Source organism: Suricata suricatta, chromosome 17, assembly GCF_006229205.1.
Source record: "Suricata suricatta isolate VVHF042 chromosome 17, meerkat_22Aug2017_6uvM2_HiC, whole genome shotgun sequence".
Lineage (NCBI taxonomy): Eukaryota > Metazoa > Chordata > Mammalia > Carnivora > Herpestidae > Suricata > Suricata suricatta.
The window spans coordinates 23,204,368-23,216,881 of NC_043716.1; positions in this window are offsets into that span (position 1 = coordinate 23,204,368).

A 12,514-nucleotide genomic window follows, 5' to 3' on the forward strand; every position below is an offset into this window, starting at 1 on the left:
GTTTTTGTTGTTGTTGTTGTTGTTGTAATAGAAAGGGGATGGGGGTCTCTACAATAAGGGTCCAGAGAGGACATGAGGAACCCATGGGCAGAAGTACAGCTGGCTTGGGGAGGGAAAGGGGACCAGGCCTAGGAGGCATCAGAACTTTCTTTCCCTATCAGTTTACTCTTTTTTTATGTTTTTTTTTTTTTTAATTTTTGAGAGCTAGAGAGAGACAGCTCTAGAAGGGAAGGTTCAGAGAGAGAAGGAGGTACAGAATCAGAAGCAGGCTCCAGGCTTTGAGCTGTCAGCACAGAGCCTGATGTGGGCCTCGAACCCACGGACCGTGAGATCACGCCCTGAGTCAAAGCCAGACACTTAACCAACTGAGCCACCCAGGCGCCCCTATTTACTCTTAAATTATCATTCACCATTGTGAGCCTTTCGCCCTCACTCTTATTTTTTAAATTATCTTTTTTATTATGAAATATTTCTAACACAGAAAACTACAAATAATATAATAACTCCCATGTATCTTCTACCCAGCCTTGTTAAATCTTAACATTTTGCCATATTTGCTTCAGATTATTATTTTTTTAAGAAACAAAATGTCATAGATGCAATGGAAACCCTGGTCTGTTCTTCCCAAGGCTCATTTTCTTCCCTCATTTCCCAGAGGAACCACCCTTCTGAATTTAAGGTTTATTCTTTCGATGCTATTCCTAAGTACGTATTACAAGTACACAAGCACTATAGTGTAGGGGTTTACATGCTTCTAAACTTTATATAAGTCGCATCTGCACCTTGGGGGTTTTGTTCAGCATATTTTGGTGTTATTCCTGTTGTTACATGTGGCTCTGTGCCATACTCACTGAAGGAAGGTCTATGCCTCAATTTACCCTCTACTTATTGATAGGCTGCAATAAACATTCTTGTGCAGATTTCCTCCATGTACACATTGTGTAAGGGTTTATCTGGAGCACATAGTCAGGAATGGAATTGCAGGTGACAGGTTTGTCTGTTTTCTTTTATTTTTAAGCTTATTTTATTTACTTATTTATTTAGAGAGCAAGCACAAGTCTGGGAGGGGCAAAGAGGGAAAGAGAGAGAATCCCAAGCAGGCTCCACACTGTCAGCACAGACCTCGATGTGGGGCTTGAACTCACGAACCATGAGATCATGACTTCAGCCAAAATCAAGAGTCAGTTTCTTAACGGACTGAGCCACCGTGGTGCCCCAGTTTGTCTGTTTTCTATTGCTGCATCATAAACCACCCCAAAACATAGTGGCTTAAAATAGCATCCTTTCTATTTGCTCACAATTCCGTGAGTTAGGAATTCAAGCAGGATATAGTGGTGACAGCTGGTCTATTTCTACAATGTGTCTCAGCCTGGACAGCTTGAACATCTTGGACATTCACCTGAGGCCCGATGTGTGGCGCTGTCAGATGCGTTCCTCACTTTTCTTCCATGTAGCCTTTCTCTGTTCGGATTCCCCACAACAGGGTGGTCTCAGGATTCCAAGGGACAAGCCATATTGTGCTTCTTAAGCCTCTGCTTGACTCACTCCTGCTAATAACCCATAGGCCAAAGCAAGTCACATGGCCAGACTGAGTGCTCACTGGGGACGTGGATGGACATTGGGAGGTATGGTTCACTGGGGACTACCCACAACAGGGCACAACATCATCAGTTTTATGAGATATTACCAAATGGCTCCTCAAAGGTAGTATCAATTTATAATCTTCCAACTCTTGTATGGTCCCTTCCCAAAGGCATCTGGGTTGTTCTATATCCATACCAATACATGAATATTGCCAGACTTTTAATTTTTGCCAATCTAATGGATGTGAAATGATGTCACGCTATTATTTAATTGCATTGTCCTACACTAGTGGGGTTGATTATTCTTCCCACCCCCCAGGTTTTATTAAGACATAATTTACATATAACATTGTATAAGCTCAAGGTGTGCAATGTGGCCAGAGTTGATTATTTTTCCTGTTCAGCGATTATTTATCTGGGTTTTCTCTATGGTGAATTACCTGTTCCTATCTTTTATCTCTCTTTCTGTCAAGTTCTTTTTCTCTGCCATACTAACTTGTAGTTTTTTGTATTTTCTGTGCCGCATTCTTGCATGTTTAACCTGACCTTGTTGGGAATGTCTTCTTACTCTCAATCTTCTGGAATAGAAGCCTGTTATGAAGGACCCTGGGGCAGGAACTTAGGTGGGGAGTTTGAGATGCTAAGATTCTTTCAGCTGTGACTCTAAATGGACATAGCACCTGTCCCGTCCTCCAAGTGCATTTGCCAGAATCAGGATGTAGACGGGGAGTCCTGGGGTTGAACCCATAGCCATTTGACTTTCCTCCTTGCTTTTTCCTTCCCTTCCCATCACGTCAGATGGGTCTCTTCCTCTCGCACATAAGACTGCCATAGCTCCCGTGGGAAAACTGGAAAATGACAGAGCATGACAAGGTGAAAGAGACTGCAGGTCAGAGGACTGGGAAATCTTTCTCCTGCTGAGCCTATATATAACCTGTACACTGGTTGTTGACTGAAGATGGACATGGACACTGCCTAAATATTGATCCTGATACACTGACCCGTACCCTGCATTTCCTGTCTCGTGCCTTTTGCTTATGCTGCTCCCACTGTCTCCAAGGTTCACCTTCATGGCCCCTCCAAGAAACTCTCCCTCAGGTGGCCCTCCTACCCCCATACTGGATGCAATCGACCCCTCTTCTGGCACCCTACAGAATTTTTTTGGTACCATTTGTAGCCTTTTACAAACCCAAATTTGTGTTCTAGAAGGACAAGATTACTCAACAGGCAGAATGAGTGGTTTAGGGTGTTCCTAAAATAGAATCCAAATACAAAAGTTTAGCTTACCCGGAATTTTATAAGCAAAAACTCTAGAAAGAAGTGGAAACTCTGAGCTGTCCAATTCAACAGCTAGTAGCTACATATAACTATTTCAATGTAAATGTAGACCCATTTAAATAAAATTAAAAGTTCATCTCCTCAGTCACATAGCCTCATTTCAAATGTTTAAATAGCCTCATGTGGCCACTGGCTACTGTATGGACAGAGGAAATACAGACATTTTTATCACTGTAGAAAGTTCTATTGGACAATGTTAATTTTTACTAGTTCTATGCTTTACAGTTTCATGTTGCTTCTGTCTTGAAACACATGTGCCAGGGGAGAAACAAAATCTCTTCATTATTTTGGCTTCCAAAGGTCTACATATTGCCACTAATTCTCGGTGTGACCTTAAGAAAGCCCCCCTCTCTCCAAGCCTCAGCCTGCTCAGCTGTAAAATGCGAGAGCTGGTGGGGAAAGCCCTTCCATCTCTGACCCAGTCTGGTTCCACCTCAGGAAACAGTTATTTGTGTCCTGGCAGGAAGAGCAGAGGTAGGGGTAGGGAGGGGAGACAGAGGAAGGAGGAGGAGGAGGTGATCATTAATGGCTCCCAGATTCTTGCCTTTGATCAGGTCGTCTGGAGTGAGGGGAAGGGCCAGGAGGTAGGATGGCGAGAGGAAGGAGGAAGCAGAGGGCCAGGTGAATGGTCAGGTGAGAGAGGCAGCTGCCGGACCTGCAATGGGGTGTGTGTGTGGGGGGGGTGTGTGATCTGGAATGGGGGGGTGTCTTCCACCTTCTTATCTCCATCAGAGGGAGAGCTGAGTCCCTGCCTACGGGCGGGACCCTCCCACCACCCCATTATTCTAAGGGGGTGTTCAGTGGTGAGACAAGGTACCCTTGCTCACCCCCACCACCAGCTCTCCAGTCCCTGCTGCCATCCAGAAAATACAAAGGCAAAGTGAGGACGGAGGCGCCTGGAGGACAGGGAAAATGAGCTCCCTGGTAAGGAGCCCCGGATGCCTGTCCTGCCTGTGCAGATGGCTGAGGAAGGAAAAGGGCCCCCTGCAATTAGCATACCTTGAAACAGGAAAGAGGCAGCTTTTTGTGAGCTGTGGGCTTTGGGGACTGAAGCATATAACTGGGTTGGTGACCAGGAATTGACTGTTACCTTCATCTTTGGGGTGGGGTATAGGAGTTTCCGGTAGAGAGACAGTCCTGGCTTGAGGATCAGGTTCCAATCCTAATTCCATGAATAAGTCTATTTAACTTGTCAAATCTCTGTACAACGGGACACAGGACACAATAACTGGGAATAAAAAAGGAGGCTCTCACCACCTACGTAGATACCCTGATACGTGTTTAGGAGCAAATGCGTTCTGGAGCCCTCTGAAATCTGAGCTTGAACTCCTGTGCGGCACCCTGTTCATCCCACCCTGAGGGTCACTCCCTACCCAGGACTCTCACTGAACAGTGAGGAGAAAGCTAAGACCCTTTGATCTCCCAGGTTGGAAGCCGCAAGGGCATCTCTGGTGGGCTGGGCAGGGCGGGAGAGGGGAGAGGGCACCGGAGGCGTCTGGGCTGGCTTGGCTTAGACCCAGGAGTCCAGGGTTCAAAGGCACGCTTCAAAGGCAGGCCTCTGTTAATGTGACTTCTTTTGTACCTGCTCAAGGAAGGCAAACCAGCAGGTGCCCCCTCCTGCCCCAGGATGGCAGCTCAGATCCCCGGAGATATCCCCTGCCCACTTCATGCCCCAGTACAGTTAGACTGACCTCTCCGTTCATTGGATTCCGGATCAAAGCAGTGATGAAGAGCTTGATTAGGGTGGGCCCTGCTGGGCTCACCCGTGGCCAGGGGTTACTGCCGGGCTGTACCCTGGGGGTTACAGCAACAAATGGTGGGGATGGGGAAGGCAGGCAGGCCTGAACTGGTTGGGGGAGGGCTGTGGAGGAGCAGCCGCATTGGAGCGGAGAGGGCTGAGAACCAGGAAATTGGCTGGGGTGCCAGAAGAAAGGTGCCTGCGGTGGGGGGTGGGGGGGGCTGTGTGTGTGGTTGGCTGAGAGGGACTTCCCTTCCCCCTTTTCCTCCTCCAGCCCCCATAGGAGGCCTCTTCCCTGTCACCAGGACTGAGATGTCCCTCCCCTCCTCTTTCTTCACCCACTCAACCGCACCCTGATTTGCACGGGAAGAGGGGACAGTAGCCAGCATCTGGGTGACCCCACGGGTGCTCTGGCTGGGCTCTAGTGGGGGGGGGGGAAGGAGTGAGGGGAAGGTGAGCATCCCAGCCCCTCCCACAGTGGAGCCAGAGCCACTCCAGCGGAACAGGACTGGGGCAGGGGATGGCTGGAAGATGGATGAAGTAAGTGCTCATTCTTCTGTCAAGTCACCCACACTTGGGCCTGAAATCCCGGGGCCTCAGCCATGTGCATAACCTCTGCCCCTTGAAGAACGTCTCTCACTGCCTGGCCTCCTGCCTCCAACCCACCCACTAGAAGTTTCAAAAGTTCTGGAATCTTGGACAACCAGGATTCTCTTGGGACTGGTTTTCAGATCTTCAATGACTAAGTGGACCCAGGAAATGGCCCGAGGGTCCATGCATTCATTCAGCCAGCAACATTTTATTGAACACCTACTTGTGCCAGACTTCGTCAGTACAAGCCTATAATTTAGGCATGATTATCCCCATCTTACAGGTGAAGAAACTGAGAGTTAGAGAGGTTAGGAGTGTGCCCGGGGTCACACAGCTGCGAAGTTAGTAGGCCTGTTAGTGCTCAGAGCCCATTGTGTTGCCTGGTATGTTCGAGGCGTGGCTGTGCTGTGGACCCTTCTCTTGGGATGCAGTGTGCTACTGTTACTATCTGGGCCACACTTCCTCATTGGTAAAATGAGGCTGATGAACGGACTCAGAGGTTCTTTTGATCTTGGCTGCACATCAATCAGTATGTAAAAAATACTTGTCTCTGACCCCTCACCTAGTCCAAGAAATTCTGATTTAAGTGGCTTGGTCTGGGCAGCAGGCACAGGTATTTCTTAAAGCTCCCTAGGTGATTTAAGTGTGAGTCAGGGCTGAGAACCCCTGGGCTAGATGACAGCCTCTTCCCCAGGCTCAGACACCACTTGGGGTGGCTACTTTGCTGAGAAACATGGAGTAACTGTCTCTTTAAGGCGATGGTACACAGGGAGCCAGCAGAGGGCCCAGCCCTGTGGGCCAGGTGGCCTGGAGAAAGCTGGGGAGGGGCAGGTGTCTCAGCAGGAGCCTGGAAGGCAAACTTCCAAATTCAGGCAGAGAGGAAGGGAAACTCCTTCAGGCCTGGGTGGCGGGAGGTGGGGGCGGGGGGAGTGTGCGCGGTGTGGGTGGAACAGAGGACTTTGATTCTCCTTTTCTGGAAAGAAGCAGCTCCTTGGTCTGACCCTCTGGGCCAGCTCTGGGAGTGCAGGACCAGAAGGGGTAGGGACAAACCATGAAAACAGTGATGCCTTTGGGGAAGGTGAACCCAATGGCCTTGGCCACCTGCCCTGGCATCCCTGCTCACTGACTTCTTATACTCAGTCCCCACGTGGGAGGGGAGGGAACTAGGGGCACCTTGACTCTCCTTCCAGAAAGATCTGCTGACTGAGACAAACTTCCCCACTCCCACCCTCTCCGGCTGTGGCTGGCAGGCACCTCCAGCAGTTCAGGTGTGTGTGTTGGAGTGGGGGGGGGGGGTCCTCCCTCCCTTCTTCCCCTGTGCCCAGGGCCACACACTGTCAGGCTTCAGCAATCCTAGGGTCTGTGTTAGCTGCTTAGAACTTGGGGGCCCAGGCCAGGAAGAAGACAGGGGCCCTTGAGACCTGGGCTGTCCATCCTCTGTTGAGATTGCAGTGGGTGCAAGACTTCCCAAACTGCAACGGGCAGATGCATCACCACCAGGTCTTGTTTAAATACAAATTCTGATCCAGTAGGTAGGGCCAGATACTGCATTGCTAACAAACTCTCTAGGTGATGCTGCTGGTCTGTGGACCACACCATGGGCAGCAAAGAGCTAGAACACCGCCATGGTTACTCTCTGCGCCCAGCCCTTGGCTGTGCCCACAAGCAGCTGGCACTCACCAGGGTAGAGCCAGGCTGGGCCAGGCTGGGCGGACAGCCACCAACCCCTGGTGCCCCCAAGGAACAAGTGGTCCTCACGAGCCTGGCACGTGGCACCATAGATGGCTCAGTGCCCAGAACAGGGGAAAACATAAAATCTCATTTCAAGCCCGAATGATGGTTTGGTTCAGCTTTCCTAGCTTTTTAAGGAACTTAATGCCATGCATTTTTCTTAAATGCAAGGCTGTAAGGCACCTGCTTAAAATGATTTTCTCCCTTCTGCATTTGAGTAGAGACAGGCAAAGGAAGGCAAATGCTTTTCCTCCCCCTTATCAGGTCCCTGCTTTGCTGCTGCTGTGTCTGTTTTGATGTCTCTCCATATTGGAGTTTCTTGTCTGTTTCTGTTCTTGCCTTGAAATAGTGCAGAGCTCAGGCACCAGACCTGGGTTTGAGCCCTTCTTTTGTCAGAGGTGGATAAGTACTGTGACTTTGAGCAAGTCTTTTTTAACTTCTCTGAGCCTCAGTTTCCTTATCTATAAAATGGACTCACTAAAGGGGCCTCATAGAGTAGTTATGAATATTTTTATAAAGATCATCAACATTAAAGCCCCTTGTGAAGTGAAAAAGATTGGCCAATGACACATGATCGTTATAGGGCAGTGGTAAGAGCACAGGGGCTGAAGCCAGTATCTGCAACGGAATACCAACTTTACCAGCGGTTACCTGTGCAGCGTCAGGTGAGCTACCCAACTGCTCTGAGCCTCAGTTTCTGTATTTATAAGAAAAAATATTATCACCCCCACAGGCTTATGAGGAGGAGGAAGCAAGACGAGGTGTGGATACTGCTCAGCACCCGGGCCTGATGCAGAGTCTCGTGCACATAATTCTCCTGAATTAAATGTGTGCTGTTTGCAGCCCAATTTTCCCCTTGATGTCTTGTGATGTCCCCATGTTCTTTGTATTGTTGGTGGCCTCATAATATTCCATCAGACAAATGTATGGAAATCAGTGACCTAAATCCTTTACTGTTGGTCATTATGAAGGTCTGGAGTATAGGTTTACCATGAAGAGAAGGAGGGCCCAAGAACCATTTCCTTTCCTTTCTTTTCAGCCTCCCCCCCCCCCCTCGCCCGGTAAAAGCCCACTCCCTGACCCCGAAGCCCCTCATGTAAGGCTTTGACCAGCTGGCCTCCTTACTTGATATGTCCTGATAGTCAGGGATCACAGAACCTTTTTCTTCCTTGGCATTCCTTTGCTAACTTTTCCTTTGATATGCTAGGGGATGGATGCTAAAATTTGCTCATTGCTGTCACAACTGGCTAAGTGACCCAACGGAAACACTCAGATACACAGGCAGACAAGGCTGGCAAGAACCGGAGGGTTTCTTGGTGCTGAGAAAAACAGGCGAGCAGGGATGAGGGATGGGGGTGCTCAGAGGCTCCGGGCCTGTTTCCGCTTCTGCTGGAGGAGGGCTTCTTGGAGATGCAGGTGGACTCTGGGGCAATGGGGTGAGCCCAGCTGAGTGAGGAAAATGGGATTCCCGCCCCCCTTCTCTGCAAGTTCCAATACTTCCTAGTGGTGGGCCTGGGGAAAGACCTGAACTCATGTGAGCCCATTTTCTCACCTCCGAAAAGGGGATGTAACGGCATCTACTTCCTCAGGCAGTTGGGACAATTTCCTGAAACCATGCCTGTAAAACAGCGCATACCCTTTGGTAAGGTTCAAAAATGCAGCTGCCACTACTGTTATAGCCTCTCCCTCCACCCCCTTCCCAGCATCTCCTTGTCTCCAACGCTTTTTCTAAACTTGGGCTCTCCCATGGGACACACTACCAAGAGGCAGGACTTACTCCAGAATTGTATAAAGAGCCACAAGACAGAAGTCTTGGTGTTAGGGCCCCCCAGCCCTGTCGGAGCCATGTGCCCAGAAGCCATGGGAGGTGTGGTGGGGGTGACAGGAAGGACATATGTTCTCCCTGGAGGGAGGAGCAGGGTCCCAGCGCTTGGAGATTCTCCAGCTTCAAGAACACAACCTTTGTCATCAGTAGAGCTGTTTCACAAAGGGCCATACTGAGCAGCCTTCGTATCCCCTGAAGACCCAACAAGAGTCAGCGGATTAAATTAAAGCAGCAGAGATTTGAGCAGGATACAGAGAAGGCTCTCTTGATAGCCTGGGATAACGTGCAGGCGAGGCCAAGGAGGCGGGCTCTGCTGCCCAGTGCTGGGAAGGAAGCCTGCGCTGGATTAGCTCTGAGCATGGGCCCCGGGACTCCGGAAGTGCTGGTCCGCTGAACAAGCTGGAGGCCAGAGGGCAAGTTATCTCTTGGCTCCTGGTCTCAAATTTAGTCATTTAATTTTGGTGTGATACCTAAATTTCCTTTAAGCTTAAAGAAAAAATAATCTATACGAGCTTGAAGGTGGCTTTCAGCAAAGGCCTTCATGGACAGGGACCCCCACCCTCGCCCTCCAAGCTTCCTGAAGGCACGTTTTGGCTAAAAGACAAAGTTCGAGGTGTGAAACCCAACTGTCGATACAGTCACTCTCAGCAATCAGGCAGAATTAATTGTGTGAACACCATTGATCAAACTACTTAATACTTACAGGGGCTGAGAAGGAGCTAGAATGTAATTTCATTACCAACCTGCTCACCTCTAATGAAACTCCTAATAACTCCCTAATTTTTCTTTCAGATAAGGGCTGATAGGTGGAAATGAGAGGAGTGGAGGTGGAGGGGGAAGGACATGGAAACTTATTTTCTCTTCAGTGCTTGAGTCTGTCTAGATAGATCGACGTGAAATATTTACTCCCGGGAGCATCTTGTCAAAAGTCACTTTAAAGGTCTGTGGTCAACCCCAAGATTCAGGCCCGAAATGCGATGGAGAAGGGGTTACAGACTGTCCCAAACTGCAAGTGAGGTTCACAAAAATCCATTCTAATTTGCCCTAGGGTGATTATTCAGTGATTTAAGGGCAGCGGATATCTTTTTAGGTTGAAAACAAAACATGCGTGAGTTCTCCGGATCGGTAGGGTAGGGTGAGGTGTGAGCAGAAGTGGTCACAGTTCCAAAATGTCAGATGACAATTGTGAGAGCTGGTTGGGAATGGCCCCCAAGGTGTATGGTCACAAGGTTGTATGAATCCTGGTGTCAAGTCCTAAAGGGCAGAGGCAAGTTCTCTTTCAAGGGCCTGAGCACACAGACAGGAGTGCACGAACACATGTACACGGGCCAATGTAATCCCACGCCTGCCTGCAGTGTTGTCCTGTGCCTCAAGTTGTGTTTGAAATGTAGTGAGCACTCGATATTTAGAAAATATGCACAAGTAGGGGCTCCTGGGTGGCTCAGTTGGTTAAGTGTCCGGCTTTGGCTCAGGTCATGATCTCACGGTTCATGGGTTCGAGCCCCGTGTCGGGCTCTGTGCTGACAGCTAGCTCAGAGCCTGGAGCCTGCTTCGGATTCTGTGTCTCCCTCTCTCTCTGACCCTCCCCTGCTCATGCTGTGTCTCTCAAAAATAAATAAAAAACAGAAAAAAAATTTTAATTAAAAAAAAGAAAATATGCACAAATAGCACATGCACACACACACACACACACACACACACATGACCTGCACATACACAGGCATGTGTACACATGAATACACACTGTCTCCCACTCTTTTGTTCTCTGGGAGGGCAGGGGCACTATGTGCCTTGGCACATAGTGGGCACTCAGACAGTCCAGTAAAGAAGAGGCCTTCTTGGTGCTGAGACATCACCTCGGGCAAAGCTTATCTACTTATATGATTAAATCATCCCTTAATTCAAAGCTCTGCTCAAGATTCCCTTCTTGCAGGAGGTGTTCTCAGGGATTGCCCGCTCACCTGCAGGATATCTATTTACGCTGGATGCTGCTGACGTCTTTAACACATACCTTCCTCATCAGACTTTTGTCTTCCCACACCAGCCCCTACTCTCTCTACATCAGGAACTTTTTGAGAGGAGGGATCCTCTCTCCCACCCTCTCGCCCAGGGAGCTGCTAGACTATATACTTTGCTTCCCTTATCAGACTGGAAGTTCTCCTGCTGATCTGAGCCCCAGAGGGGACGAATCTTCCTCCCTAGATTTAGTAAGAAGTCCCTCTACTTGTCTGGTCTAGTGAGATGACCCTTCCTTTTTCTGTAGCTCTCTGCTGGCCCCCTGAAGCCTCTTCAGTGCCCAACAGATTCCAGAAAGCCTGCCCAGAGCTCAGGTTCCAGGGTCAAGCTCCCGGGGTAGGTATATAGGCAGATGAGGGACAAACAGCATAAACAGCCTGGAGGGATGCTGGTGTGTGTGGGTGCGCGTGCACCAGCGCACGTATGCGGGTGGGTCCTGCCTTCCCGGTCTGAGCCAGTCAGGGCAGCAAAATCCAGGTTTCTATGACCCAGCCCCACCATGCTCTGCCCAGGACTCCTCCCAGCCCACCTGAGGCCCTAGACTTATGTGGCCTTTGTGGGACAGGGATGTAGGAAGGGTGCGTCCCCCACATCCAGGTATTCACCCCCCCATTTCTGGCCCTAGCTCCCTTTACCTGGCTTCTGAGATTCGGGAAGAAGGGCAGAGGGAGGAAGTGGCAGGGTGAGAGGTAGGGGCAGTAAGGTAGTTATTTACAAAGCCTGTGCCCTGGGGACCCTTGTCCTGGACAACAATTACAGCCCCTTAATTAACTGAAGTGCAGTCCGCCTGTCGATGGAGCCAAGTCCCCCACTGAAGTTTGCTACGCCTGCCGCTGTCTAGTACTGGTTAATGAATATAAATCAGATAGTTTATAGTTAGCAAGCAGAGAACAGGCTGGCAAGGGCCTGAATTCCAATGTGGAATGCCCGAGGATAGGAACATGCCCTCCATAACAGAGGCCAGGGCACCCATGGGGGCAGCACTGGGTGGGTGGGGTAAGCCTGCCCACCCAGTACTGGGCTCTAAAAGTGCACGTACAGGTGTATGCACGTCAGGAACCCCCAGCACAGGACTGCCCACACACACAACGCTGTCCACCCACAGCAGTGAAGGACACCACCACGAACCAAGTCCTCTGTAAGACATACTTCCCCCTTGGAAGCCAGAGCCTGTGCCCACCATCTTCCATCTGGTCCCCAGGCCAGCTTCCCCTGATCCTGTGGGTCAGTGTAGACCCAAGATGCTGTTTTCCCTCTCCAGGCTGGAGTTGCTGGGTTGACTGTACCTAGCAGGGACAGTGGTGGGGTCACTGTGGCTACAGCATGTTGACTCCAGGCAGAGAGGCTTCTAGAATGTGTGTGGGGACTTTACCTAAGGCCTTCACAGTTGCAAAGGAAGTAGACTGACATGGTCCTAGTCCAGGGCAAGTGGATCTAGTTCATGGACCGGTGACATGTGCTCAGGACCCTGTGCTCAGAAGCTTTAATGGTTTAATGCTCTTCTGTCACCATCTTGGAAGTCTTATTAATTGTGAACAAGGGGCTCTGCTTTTTCATTTTGCACGGGGCACCCCAACTGATGTAGCAGGTCCTGTTCTTGCCTTGACATAGAGCTAGTGGGACTGGGCTGTGTGCAAAGTGTGAGTTTGGGATTTTGTTCTTTAGGGGATCCCTGGACAGAGCTCTAGTAAC